This window comes from Lactuca virosa, chromosome 1 (assembly GCF_052849685.1).
Source record: "Lactuca virosa cultivar CGN04683 chromosome 1, Lactuca_virosa_CGN04683_v6, whole genome shotgun sequence".
NCBI classification, from domain to species: Eukaryota; Viridiplantae; Streptophyta; class Magnoliopsida; order Asterales; family Asteraceae; genus Lactuca; species Lactuca virosa.
Genome location: NC_136426.1, coordinates 286785416 through 286797743, shown reverse-complemented (window position 1 = coordinate 286797743; position 12328 = coordinate 286785416).

Genomic DNA, 12328 nt, shown 5'->3' with positions numbered 1-12328 from the left:
TATCAATGTACATCAAATGGGTGTAAAGAGTGCCTTCCTGAATGGTGAATTGAAAGAGGAGGTTTATCTTTAGCAACCTCCGGGCTTCGAATGTCTTGATTTCCCAAATCACTGTTATAAGCTTGAGAAAGCAGTTTATGGTCTAAAGCAAGCGGCAAGAGCGTGGTACGAGACTCTCTCCGAATTTCTTGTCTCGTCCGGGTACAAAAGAAGAGTGATTGATCCCACCTTATTTAGAAAGGAAAATGGTAATCACCTTATGCTTGTACAAATATATGTGGATGATATCATCTTCGGATCAACTGATCAGGGGATGGTGGATGAATTTGCAAAGCTCATGACCAGCAAGTTCCAAATGAGCATGAATGGAGAGATTAATTTCTTTCTAGGACTTCAAGTGAAACAAGTCCCTCAAGAAGTATTCATCCATCAAGAGAAATACACCTCTGAACTGCTGAAGAAATACTCAATGGACAACTGTTCCTCTGCCAAGGTTCCTATGGCCTTCAGATATAAGATTTATGCTGATCCTTCAGGAGAATCAGTAGACCATAAAACTTATAGAGGAATGATTGGCTCTCTGATGTACCTCACCGCAAGCCGAACATACATTTTCTTTACAACATGTGTATAAGTAAGATACCAAGCCAATCCAAAAGTATCTTACATGACCACAGTTAAGCAAATTCTCAGATACTTAAAGGGCAGCAAGGCTTTAGGTGTCACACCCCCAAACCAGAATGGCGGAAACATTCGGGGGCGGAGGACTTTAGGTAAGTATCACAACACATGCAATATAGTAATCAAAGTACAAATAACCATTGTATTAATAAGTATAAGTTTTACATAAGCGTTTAAACATTACATATTCAAACACTGAAGTAGGTACAGTAGAAGACAAGAGTCGCGGTACGGTACTAGGTAGTCTTCTCAAAAGCTTTGGGAGTGTACCTGTCTACTGGATTCCTAAGAATACAAGTTATTTGGAAAGAGTAGATCAGCATTTAAGCTGGTGAGTTCATAAGTATTTTAGTTCTGTTAAGTATACCCTAAGTTCTTTGAATAAGTTCACTGGTTTCTCCAGGAAATCCTATATTTCCTGAGGTGATTAACTGATAACCTCAATAGTTTCCCTCTGTAATTACTTAGTTTATACTGATTATATATAACCCAATATCGAATGGATAGTCAAATGGGTGTATCTGCCCTAAGCCCACAACCAAACAGGGAACAGGAAGTAAGGCGGAAGTCATACATTTCACTGTCAATCGGACATTACTTATGTATAACTCTGATGTAATAACTAAGGAATTATAGAATTAACCACTAAAGGTCTTTTATTTTATACTAGTTTACAGAGATTGAATGACTAAGTTCCATTTGATAAGTGGTTTAATCCCATAAACCGTTTCCTTTGTATACGTGGTTTAATTGTTGGATTAATGTCTAAGTCCATAACTATAATTGGTAAGACTTGACCCGACCCGGCATGGTCCATTTGGGTTGCATGGCATCATGCATTTGGATAGACTATAATGAGAGAAATAACACTTAAGGTTGGTTAATATATTATAAGTTCTAATATATTAATAAGGTTATTTAATTAGTATTGATCAATAATTAATTTGGAATTAATTAAGTGATCAAAAGGAGACTAATTAAATATATGGGTTGATTGTCTAAATCATTCATTCTTATATATGTGGGCTTGTGATCCAAGATTCCTTATGTTGGACTAAGTCCATGGGGTGACCCATGGATACTCCATGGAGGTTAAAATCCATGGAGCATAAGGAATGGGTAAAGTTATGAGTTACATGGTGTAACCCTAATAGCCACCATATAAAAGAATCCCATGGCTCAAGAAATCGTGCACTAATGTGTGAGTGTGAGGGCTAGACGATTTCAAGGACTGTTCAAGTTTCTCTCAAGTTATTCCAAGTGTATTTGGTGTTGTGTGAACCATTTGAGGTGTCACACTTGGGGCACTAGGCACTCAAGCTTCATGAAGACATTCTACATCAAAGAGGTATGTATTCTATCTTGTTATATTTATTATTTTGTATGCTAGATTAGAATAATACCTTGGATGTTTATAATTGTATGTATAATAGAGAAAACATAGATCCAAGGTATTTAGGGTTGCATGTACACTTAGGAGTGTTAGAATGCTCATAACCCAACAGTGGTATCAGAGCCTAGGCTTGTTTTCTTGTTATACTTGCAAAAGTAGCTGAAAAATCAAGTTGGATGCATATATTCGATTGTTTTGGCTGGAATTGGACTAGGAACATTACCCTAAGATGTTTTTGGACTTATAAACTTGTTTTTGATGTGGTAATGTTCATGCTAATCCAATTTCTAAGATAATTGCCATAATTTCAAGATTTGTATTAGTTTGTATGTTCATGCTAATTTCTTGAAGATTGATGATTTGAATTATCTTGTTCATATGAGTTTATTAGATTAATAGAAAAGTTAATTGATTATGTGTTTTCAATCCATTTTAATCTAAGAGTTGATTCTAAAATGTGTTTTTGTAACTTGTCCTCAAGTTATATGAAAAGTCACATTTAAGTTTCATAAAACTCATAAAAAGTTGGCAATGGTTACAAAAATGAAGAGTCTTGTCCTCATTAAATGGTTTTATGAATCCATAACTTGTCCTCAAGTTATGGAGGTTCAAGAGTCACTTCATTAAATGATAAAATGTGTAACCTTAATTAGTTCCATAAGTTACAAAAATAAAGAAAAGTTACATTCTTTTATTAGTTTAAAGTCTTCCATAACTTGTCCTCAAGTTATGGAACTTGAAGAGTTTTTTTTTAATTAAAACTACTTTAAACACATAAGTTATGGAATTAATTAGTTTTGAATATTTTCAAAACTTGCCCTCATTTTTTGGGATTTGTAAAGTTTTCCCTATGAATACTTTAATTCCAAGTTAGCCCTTAGAATTTTAAAAGTTAAAATTCAACCCTTATACTTTATAGTATTATAAGTTAATAATAAATATATGTATAAGAGCAAGTCAGTCTTACCGTTAGTAGGCCTCATTCACGAAGCCGGTCTATAAGGGGGGTATAAGGTTACTGCCTATAAAATGGCAGTTTAATGGGTGTCCACTCTCACCCACCGCTTCCTTAACTGGCGGAGGGTCGTTAACCGAACGGGTAGGACAAGGACTATAATTCTCCCTTCATTAAAAGTATTAATGATAAATACTAAGTAACTAAACACTATAAATTCCCAATCTTAGTTACTTAGGAAAATGTGAATAAGGTGCTAATCCATGAAATTACACTTTGCACTTTGTTTAAACCGTTAGTGGAGCGTCTGTGGTTAACCGGCACACTAACCTGGATTTAACAAAGTAGGCAAAGGGTAACTTAATATTTATCATAGTATCGGTGGAGCTTGTGTGGTTAACCGGCACACTAACCTGGACTTAACAAGGTAGGCAAAGGGTAACTTAATATTTATCATAGTATCGGTGGAGCGTGTGTGGTTAACCGGCACACTGATTAAGGGGTAAATATTAAGGGTACCAAGTATATTTGCATGGTTATTCACACCTTGTTTTGTGATCCTCGGCATCCCAGTCACAAAACCTGAAGGGCACACTCGAGATTGAAACATGCATTTGAACAGTTCAATGAATCTCAAAGATCTAGGACTTTCAAATCCAATTAAAACCTAATAAATTATTTCATTTTTCATGGTGGAAATTGGTGAATCGTCATTCACCTACCTTCAAATATTTTATAGCTTGGATTACGGCATCCCTCTTCTAAGTTATAAAATAGTTTGTTGGGTCCTAGCCTTAATATGTCATATTGGGTGTCATATTAAGGACTTTAAATCAACTATCTTGAATATCTCCCAAAAAGATGTCTGGTCTAGACATTTATGATCTTCCCAAATCTCTTGAAACAAGCTTTCCTAAATGAAGATGATGTCCCATGGATATCATACTTCTTTCACCTCCTCCAATTATTCTCCCTAACCCACAAGTTCCTAAAAAGTTTAAGGTCACTCAAGCCCTATTGGCAAGGCAAGGTCTAGGTGTGATCACATCTTGGAGATGTAGTCACATATTGACAAGCCGGGAGAGTTGGGTGTCAAAGTCTTGAGAAAGTTGGTGGCTCAACTACTTTCTAAGTCACATAGTGAGTTCTTTTGGGAATCCTATGAAACAGACTAAGACAAGACCCTTAATGATCTTATCTATTTGCTAAGATCAACTTCCTAAAACGCTATGGACATTGACAATGATGACATTGGATATCCAGTAAAGCTCTCTCTTCCTAATGGAAAGGGATCGGCCATAGTCAACTCTGTTGACCCAATGGTAAAGAGAGAGGCGAAGTCTGAGATAGTCCCATTATCAAGGATCCATAGGTAACTATTGCCAAAGGAAGGGGCATTGGTTACGAAGCTGCCAAATTTACCTATGGATGTTAAAGTCAATAAGTTTGGCTCTACTTCAGGTAAAGTCCATTGTCTAACTCTATTAAGTACATGCTGATTCTGATCGCGAAGATGGATTTCAATCGCATGGTTCGGTGATCAGAATTTTGGGCTATTACTTAAGAGTTATGATATTTATATTGCTTAGGAATAGATAACAACAAGGTTTTCATATGGATTGTAAGGATAAGTTTTTCCGCAAAGTTTTAAAATAAAAGAAAAAGGTTTTGATTTTATTTATTTTAAGTATCCTTACAATGGCATTTGTGAAAAGTTGTTGCTTGTAAGATTCCATTGATAGCAATATTGGAAAAATGGATTTGATTCTTTCGGTTGTGGTAGTGTCTACTATTACCAAATAAGGAAAGATTCTCATCACCCAAGGTTCAATTGGACCGAAACTTGGAATCATGCAAGTTGTATAGTATGATGAATGAGAACTTTCAGCTTGGAAAATTAAGACTAATTCCTTATGTGAATAAGGAAAGGACTAAGGGATCGAGTACACATTCTTGTGCACTGGTGAAGTCCACCACAAAAGATCAAGAAGACTATTCGTCATGATTTACTTAAGTTCAGTAAATATGGTTATACTTATAAGTTTAAGTATAATTCTGTAGCATTGGAGAAGTTTCAATGTGAGACAGAACGAATAAGAAGAATCAAAGTATGGCAGAAAGATAAAAGTTTCTCAAATCTGAAAAGATGGGAGAGTACTTTAGTATCATGTTTATGATCATATTAATGATTAGGATACCATATCACAATTGGTCTTCTAAAGTCAAGAAGAGGAGTCATGAATTGTTGAAATGGTTAAATCAAAAAGATGAGTCATACTTCGTTCCAAAACAATTCTTAGAGTCATACTCCAAGATTGTAACTTGAGTGACATATCTTAAAGAGGGTTTGTTAACACTAGTCAAATGTAAGAGTAAAAGGTTATCTGCTCTTGTACATTTGAAATTGGTAAGTTGTGATGTTTTGGATAAAACAGAGACCAACTTAGGCCAATTGTGTAAAGTGTTAGTCTTGATAAAGAATCCACACTATATCTTGAATATTTGACAAGGGAGTCTTATATGTCAAGAGGACAGTGGGAGTCTTAAAGCTCTTGAAAGTTTCAAGACTTAATCGAGAATAAAACCTAAAGTCCTTCACTAGCACACAACTTGAGGTTTATAACCTATCGTGTTGAAATTTTTATGCCTATTCAAGTTGGCTTTGCATAGGAGTTCTGAGAGTTCTCAATTGGTTGCACAACTACTTGGAAGTAATGGCAGGCACCTGAGCTGCCAAATGGCAAGAATTTAAGATTGCACAAGTTTAATCAATATGAGTTTGGATTTGTCACTAACCTTGTCTTGTGATTATGGTTTTGACAAATTCACATGGATAAGAACACAAACACTATTAAATCTAAGTGTCATAAGGTTTCTCTCCGATTCATGAAAATGATGGTGAGGAAACACTTTCACTAAGTAGATTTTAGCTAGATAGCAATTGTGATATTTACATTCTCAAAGTCGTTAGTGGAGCGTGTGTGGTTTACTGGCACACTAACATGGACTTGTGAGAAGTGGCAAAGGTCTAAACAATTGAGACTATGATTACGACATCCCTTTTCATAGTTCTAAAATAGTTTAGACACACATGTGAGTTATCTAAGAGAGGTGTATGATTTTGATAAAGTTTTATCAAAACAATCTAGTATCATAAATCTGAACTTTGGTAAGAAAGTCAGCTGATTTCTGAGTACATGTCAAAGCTAGTGGGAGCATAAGTGTTATGCTAATAATCATCATGTTAGTGGGAGCATGATAATTATGACAAACGTTGCAAGTTAGCAATGTTAATTATAGAAAACAAAAGTTTCAATTCGTGAGGTTGCAGGGGTTGAAAAAGTTGTTTTTGCTATAATTAAGGGAGAGGAAATTATACTTCATTTCAATTCTAAAAAGCTTTGATTGAGATTTTAATCGTATTTAATCAAGGATATATATATGAATTTCATGTTGGAATGGCTCAACATAAGGAAATTCTATATATGGGTCCATTATTTGCGTTCTAAAATTCGATTATGATTACGGCATCCCTTTTCATAATCTGAATTTTGAGAACTTGGCAAATTGAAATGGAAATATTATAGCAAAAGACTGGTTTAGTCTTTATGTGAGACATCATGAATCGTGTCCCATATACTTCGGATATAGGATCGATTATGAAGGGAAAAGGTCTAGAATTGGATATGACTAAAATGATTAAGCAATTGTCGAGGACAATCTAAGGTTTACCAAAGATTGGTTGCTCAAGGACAGTTGGAAGTATAATGTTTATTCTGGAAGGACCATATTGACATAATCTGTAAGGAGGCAACTCTTGTTCAGAAGTGATAGTCAAAATGGAATATGGAAATGTTTCAAAGTTAGAAATTATTCAATCTGTGTAAGATTAGGAAACTTAATGAAAGAAGGATGTTTCCAAGGAGCTGATCTCCTTTGGAATGCTCTGTAATGATTGTTCTCAAGTCTTTCTGACTTTGTGCATAATCATTAAGAGGATCAATGTATATAAGTTTAGAATCTAACAGATTTCAGTAAATGGCATGAATTTGGAATTCTTGCATTTGCAGTAAGGATTTGGGACTGTGAAAAGAGGATCATTGGAGTGATGTTCAATTGATCTATTTTACAAAGTAAAGATCATAGACAAACATAGTATGCATACTTGGTGAATGGCATGACTAGTGTTTAGAAAACATAGTGTACATTCTTGGAGCATGGGACAACTATTGTTTTAAATTCAAGTATAAAGTTGATAAAACCGAAACAATGAATAATGAGTAATCAGTATGGTGATAAATAAAAGTGTTCATTTATATTCATAGGGTTTGATACCATATTTGATTCATTTATTCTTGTGTTTCACTTTGCATGTTTTGACTTCCAGAATAACTAAGTCGCTCTTCCTGAATGATTAAGTTATTCAAACCATCCACAGTCGGTCATATGTTGGAAGTAGATATGAATCAAGACTGTCATGGTTTGGTTTGTAGAGGTCCAAGTTGGTGGACAAAGTGGTGCTACAACACTCATGAGTGCTCATAAGTTCTGAGTATTGGATTCAACCCGCGCTCATTTGAATCACTTCATGGATTTTATCACGAGTGATCATGAGACGATAATATCTTATATTCTTCAAACCTAGAGATATGAGTTGTTACTATGAGTTGGTTATACATTGATTGCACGAAAACGCATTGGTAACTCGATGTTATAAAGCGTGCCTTTGTGTATGATTCAACAAGTAGTAGAACAAGCCATATAAGTCGAAGTTTATCCATTCCTTTTACCTTTGGGATAAAAGCGATTTCTGTGGGCCCCTCGATGATTTAAAGATGATACATGTGAGTGCTTGGCCAAGCCAGGACTGATTTGATTTGTTCAATCAGTCAGTCATCATGACTCGGAAATCGGGAAACAACAAATGGACAGAGAGAATGATTGATAATCCATGTCTCAGTCCATATGATATCTAGAATGGAGGAATATATGATCCCTTATCTAATGGACAAGTCATTGACAAAGGTCAGAGTTCATCGACAAGGTCAGAGTTCGACAAAAGCTTTTGTGAGCTACGATTGCTGATCGGTTCCTGAAGTCATACGCAATAATAGTTTTAGACTTATCCAAGTGGGAGACTGTTGGATTAATGTCTAAGTCCATAACTATAATTGGTAAGACTTGAGCCGACCCGGCATGGTCCATTTGGGTTGCATGGCATCATGCATTTGGATAGACTATAATGAGAGAAATAACACTTAAGGTTGGTTAATATATTATAAGTTCTAATATATTAATAAGGTTATTTAATTAGTATTGATCAAGAATTAATTTGGAATTAATTAAGTGATCAAAAGGAGACTAATTAAAATATATGGGTTGATTGTGTAAATCATTCATTCTTATATATGTGGGCTTGTGATCCAAGATTCCTTATGTTGGACTAAGTCCATGGGGTGACCCATGGAGGTTAAAATCCATGGAGCATAAGGAATGGGTAAAGTTATGAGTTACATGGTGTAACCCTAATAGCCACCATATAAAAGAATCCCATGGCTCAAGAAATCATGCACTAATGTGTGAGTGTGAGGGCTAGACGATTTCAAGGAGTGTTCAAGTTTCTCTCAAGTTATTCCAAGTGTATTTGGTGTTGTGCGAACCATTTGAGGTGTCACACTTGGGGCACTAGGCACTCAAGCTTCATGAAGACATTCTACATCAAAGAGGTATGTATTCTATCTTGTTATATTTATTATTTTGTATGCTAGATTAGGATAATACCTTGGATGTTCATAATTGTATGTATTATAGAGAAAACATAGATCCAAGTTATTTAGGGTTGCATGTACACTTAGGAGTGTTAGAATGCTCATAACCCAACATTAATCCTATAAACCGTTTCATTTGTAAAAGTGGTTTAATCCCATAAACCGTTTAATTTGTAAAAGTGTTCTTAGTTATATCTGTTCTATCGTAAAACCTTAGTATTAATCCTGGAGAGTATTGTATTATCCATAATACTGCCTTGTGGTTTTAAATGTTCAAAACCAGAAGTACAATAATTGATTTCATGATACGTAGCTTTTACTGTAAGTAAAAACTACTGAAGGTATATCTGGTCGGGATGTAATTAACTTTTCTTACTGTTATAAGAGAAGTATATTACTTTGTAATTCGCTCGTTGTTTTATCCATGTGAGTCCTATTAACCATACTAATATGACTGATATGCCTACGACGACGTTCTTCAGGCGTTGCAATTGGAATGATATTTGACACCCTAGGCCTACCGGCCAAACTGTAGCGAACAGTAGAAGTGTGGGATTGTCAGTCCCATATAGATCTATACACAAATTCACGCTCTCCCTACAAGAGATTCTGGCTAATAGTTCAGGACTTAAAAAAGTCATACTTAGATAAGTACACCGTGAAGGGTCTCACAAATTTATTGTTTCAACGAGATTTCCGATGTATTATTATTATTACCCGATGAATGCTAACTCTGGTACTTTGTATCGTACCGTTGGTTAATGCAAACCTGGTAAGATGTATTATTACCTCGAGTTTGCTAACTCGGGTACTCTGTATAGTACCTTTGCTAATGCAAACTCGGCAGAATGTATTATTACCTCGTGTTTGCTAACTCTGGTACTCTGTATGGTATCATTGCTAATGCAAACCCGGTTTTATGTATTATTACCTCGTGTTTTCTAACTCTGGTACTCTGTATATTAGCATTGCTAATGCAAACCCGGTATTACCTCATTTTTGCTAACTCAAGTACTCTGTATAGTACCTTTGCTAATTCAAACCCGGTATGATGTATCTTTACTTCCTTAATATGTTGTTCATATATTAAAGGTATTATACATTTCTTGTTATAGTTGAATGTATTTTGGTAATTTCCTTGGAAAGTATACAGTTGTGAATCATACTTGTATCTTTAGTTTTGAATTATAAATTATACCTATTATAATTTATATGTTCTATCTGATTAGCATGGTTTCTCATGGATGAACACCTTTGCTCAGCCTGATACAAAGGTGATGATACCAAAAGGAGTAACCTTTTGTACTCATATATGTATGATATATATATATATATATATATATATATAAATATATATATATATATATATATATATATATATATATATATATATATATATATATATATATATATATATATATATATATATATAATTAAGAAGGAAACGACCTTCGGACAAATAATACCACCCTAATTCCACATCCAAATAAGGAAAAGGATATAGGATAATTCATTAGTCCTAAGCCCTTCAAATCTTATTTATATATTTATACATATATAAACATGATTTTGGCATTTATACTTTGAAATAGCTTATAAAACATTTTTCAAAGAATTTAACGGAGATTGACATGACTTTAAAGATTTAACATGGCTTCACGTTATTTTGGAAGTATTTGGTAATTCTTAAAAGCATACGGAAACACTTTGTGTGATTATTATCACATATAGTTATTAACACAATTTATTATTGTGTTAAACTTGTATTCCCCCCCCCCCTAAAAAGCATTTAAAACCATTTAAAAAGGTATATTATAGGGGTATGAACTCACTTTGATGCGCGGTGATTTGGGCAGCGTTTCGTTTCCCGGAAGGTATGAACTCAATTTATTATTGTGTTAAACTTGTATTCCCCCCCCCCCCTAAAAAGCATTTAAAACCATTTAAAAAGGTATATTATAGGGGTATTCCCCCCCCCCTAAAACTTGTATTCCCCCCCCCCTAAAAAGCATTTAGAATTCCGGGGCTTCAGGGCTTGCTTCTGGCTTTAGACGTGATACCGGGGCCTTCGGGGGTCGTGAGAAAGTTTACGGGTGAGAGGTCTCGCATGGCTTTTATAGGTCGAGGCCTCGGTCCGAAGCAGTTTAGTCATCAGCACACGCGTCGGACAGGAGGGTGGTACATGAGGCGAGGGTTCGGACAGCAGGCTCGCAGTGGCAGTCTCGGATTGGGCCATGCTTCGGTCCAATAGGAGGAGTACACGAGGCGAGGAGGGTGTCCGAGGAGCATCCGCGGGGTGTCTCCTGCGAGCCTGTCCGAAGCTCAGTGGCCGTGGAGTTGGTCAAATCAGAAGGCGACACACGAAGCTCGGTCCAACCAGATGATGACACGTGGAGGCCTCGCATGCGAGGTGATGTGTCCGAGGAGTGACTCAGCGAAACTTCCCGGTTTTCAATATTTTCTTGATTTTTGTGCCAAAACTTGCGAAAATCATAACTTTCGCATACGAGCTCCGTTTTTGGCGTTCTTTATATACATGCGTAGGTAAAATCATACTCTACGACATTTGTTTAGACTTCGTCGGATAATTTTGAATTTATTTTTAATATTATTATTTTAAACAGACCGGGACGGGAATCCGTTAAAAATTCATAACTTCTTCATCCAGACCGGGACTGGTGTCACATTATCCCCCCGTTAGAGAGAATTTCGTCCCGAAATTAAGTCTAAAGTGATACTCATGGACTAGGTCTAATCTTTCCTTTCCCAAGTGAATTCAGGTCCCTGGTTTGTAATCTAGTGAACCTTCACTAACGGGATAAGACTTTGCTTGGTTCTTTTGATTTGCCTATCTATGGTTTTCATTGGTTCTACTACAGAGTGTGGATTTTTATTTGACTTGATTTCATTGAGTGAAATAACAAGTGTTTTATTGGATAGACACCTCTTTAGATTAGATATGTGAAAGATGGGATGAATGTTATTAAGTTTTTGTGGTGGTAGGTTAAGTTTTAAAAGTACAAGACCGATTCTGGTAAGACCCTCAAATGGTCCTATGTACTTTGAGTTTTGTATTTCACGCTTTCTCAAGCGCATCTTGTCCTTCCTGAGTGAGACCTTCATATGACAAGGTCATCAATCCTGGAATTCCAAGGGTTTTCTTTTATCGAATTCGTAGTTTCTCTAGTTAACTCTGGAAGTTTTATGGCCTTTCCCGATTCGTATTTTGTTTTTGGTAGTTTCTCGGATGAATTCCAGATCAGCGAGGGTGCTGTGTGGAAATCGGATCTCTAGCTAGTTGCGTATTACCTACTTTAGTCCAGTGCAGATAGAATCTGTACTTGTGACCACAGAAGGTTTCGAATGGAGCAACTTGAATGCTAGCGTGTTAAAGGACTCGACTAATTGGTAAATGGATATCCCATTCTTTACCATAGCCGATCCCATAGAATTATGGCTACTCTGGTTCCTAGAGGTTTTTGAGTGACGGCCTGAACTGGGAGATGATTCTATTATCTCAGTGGAGATAAC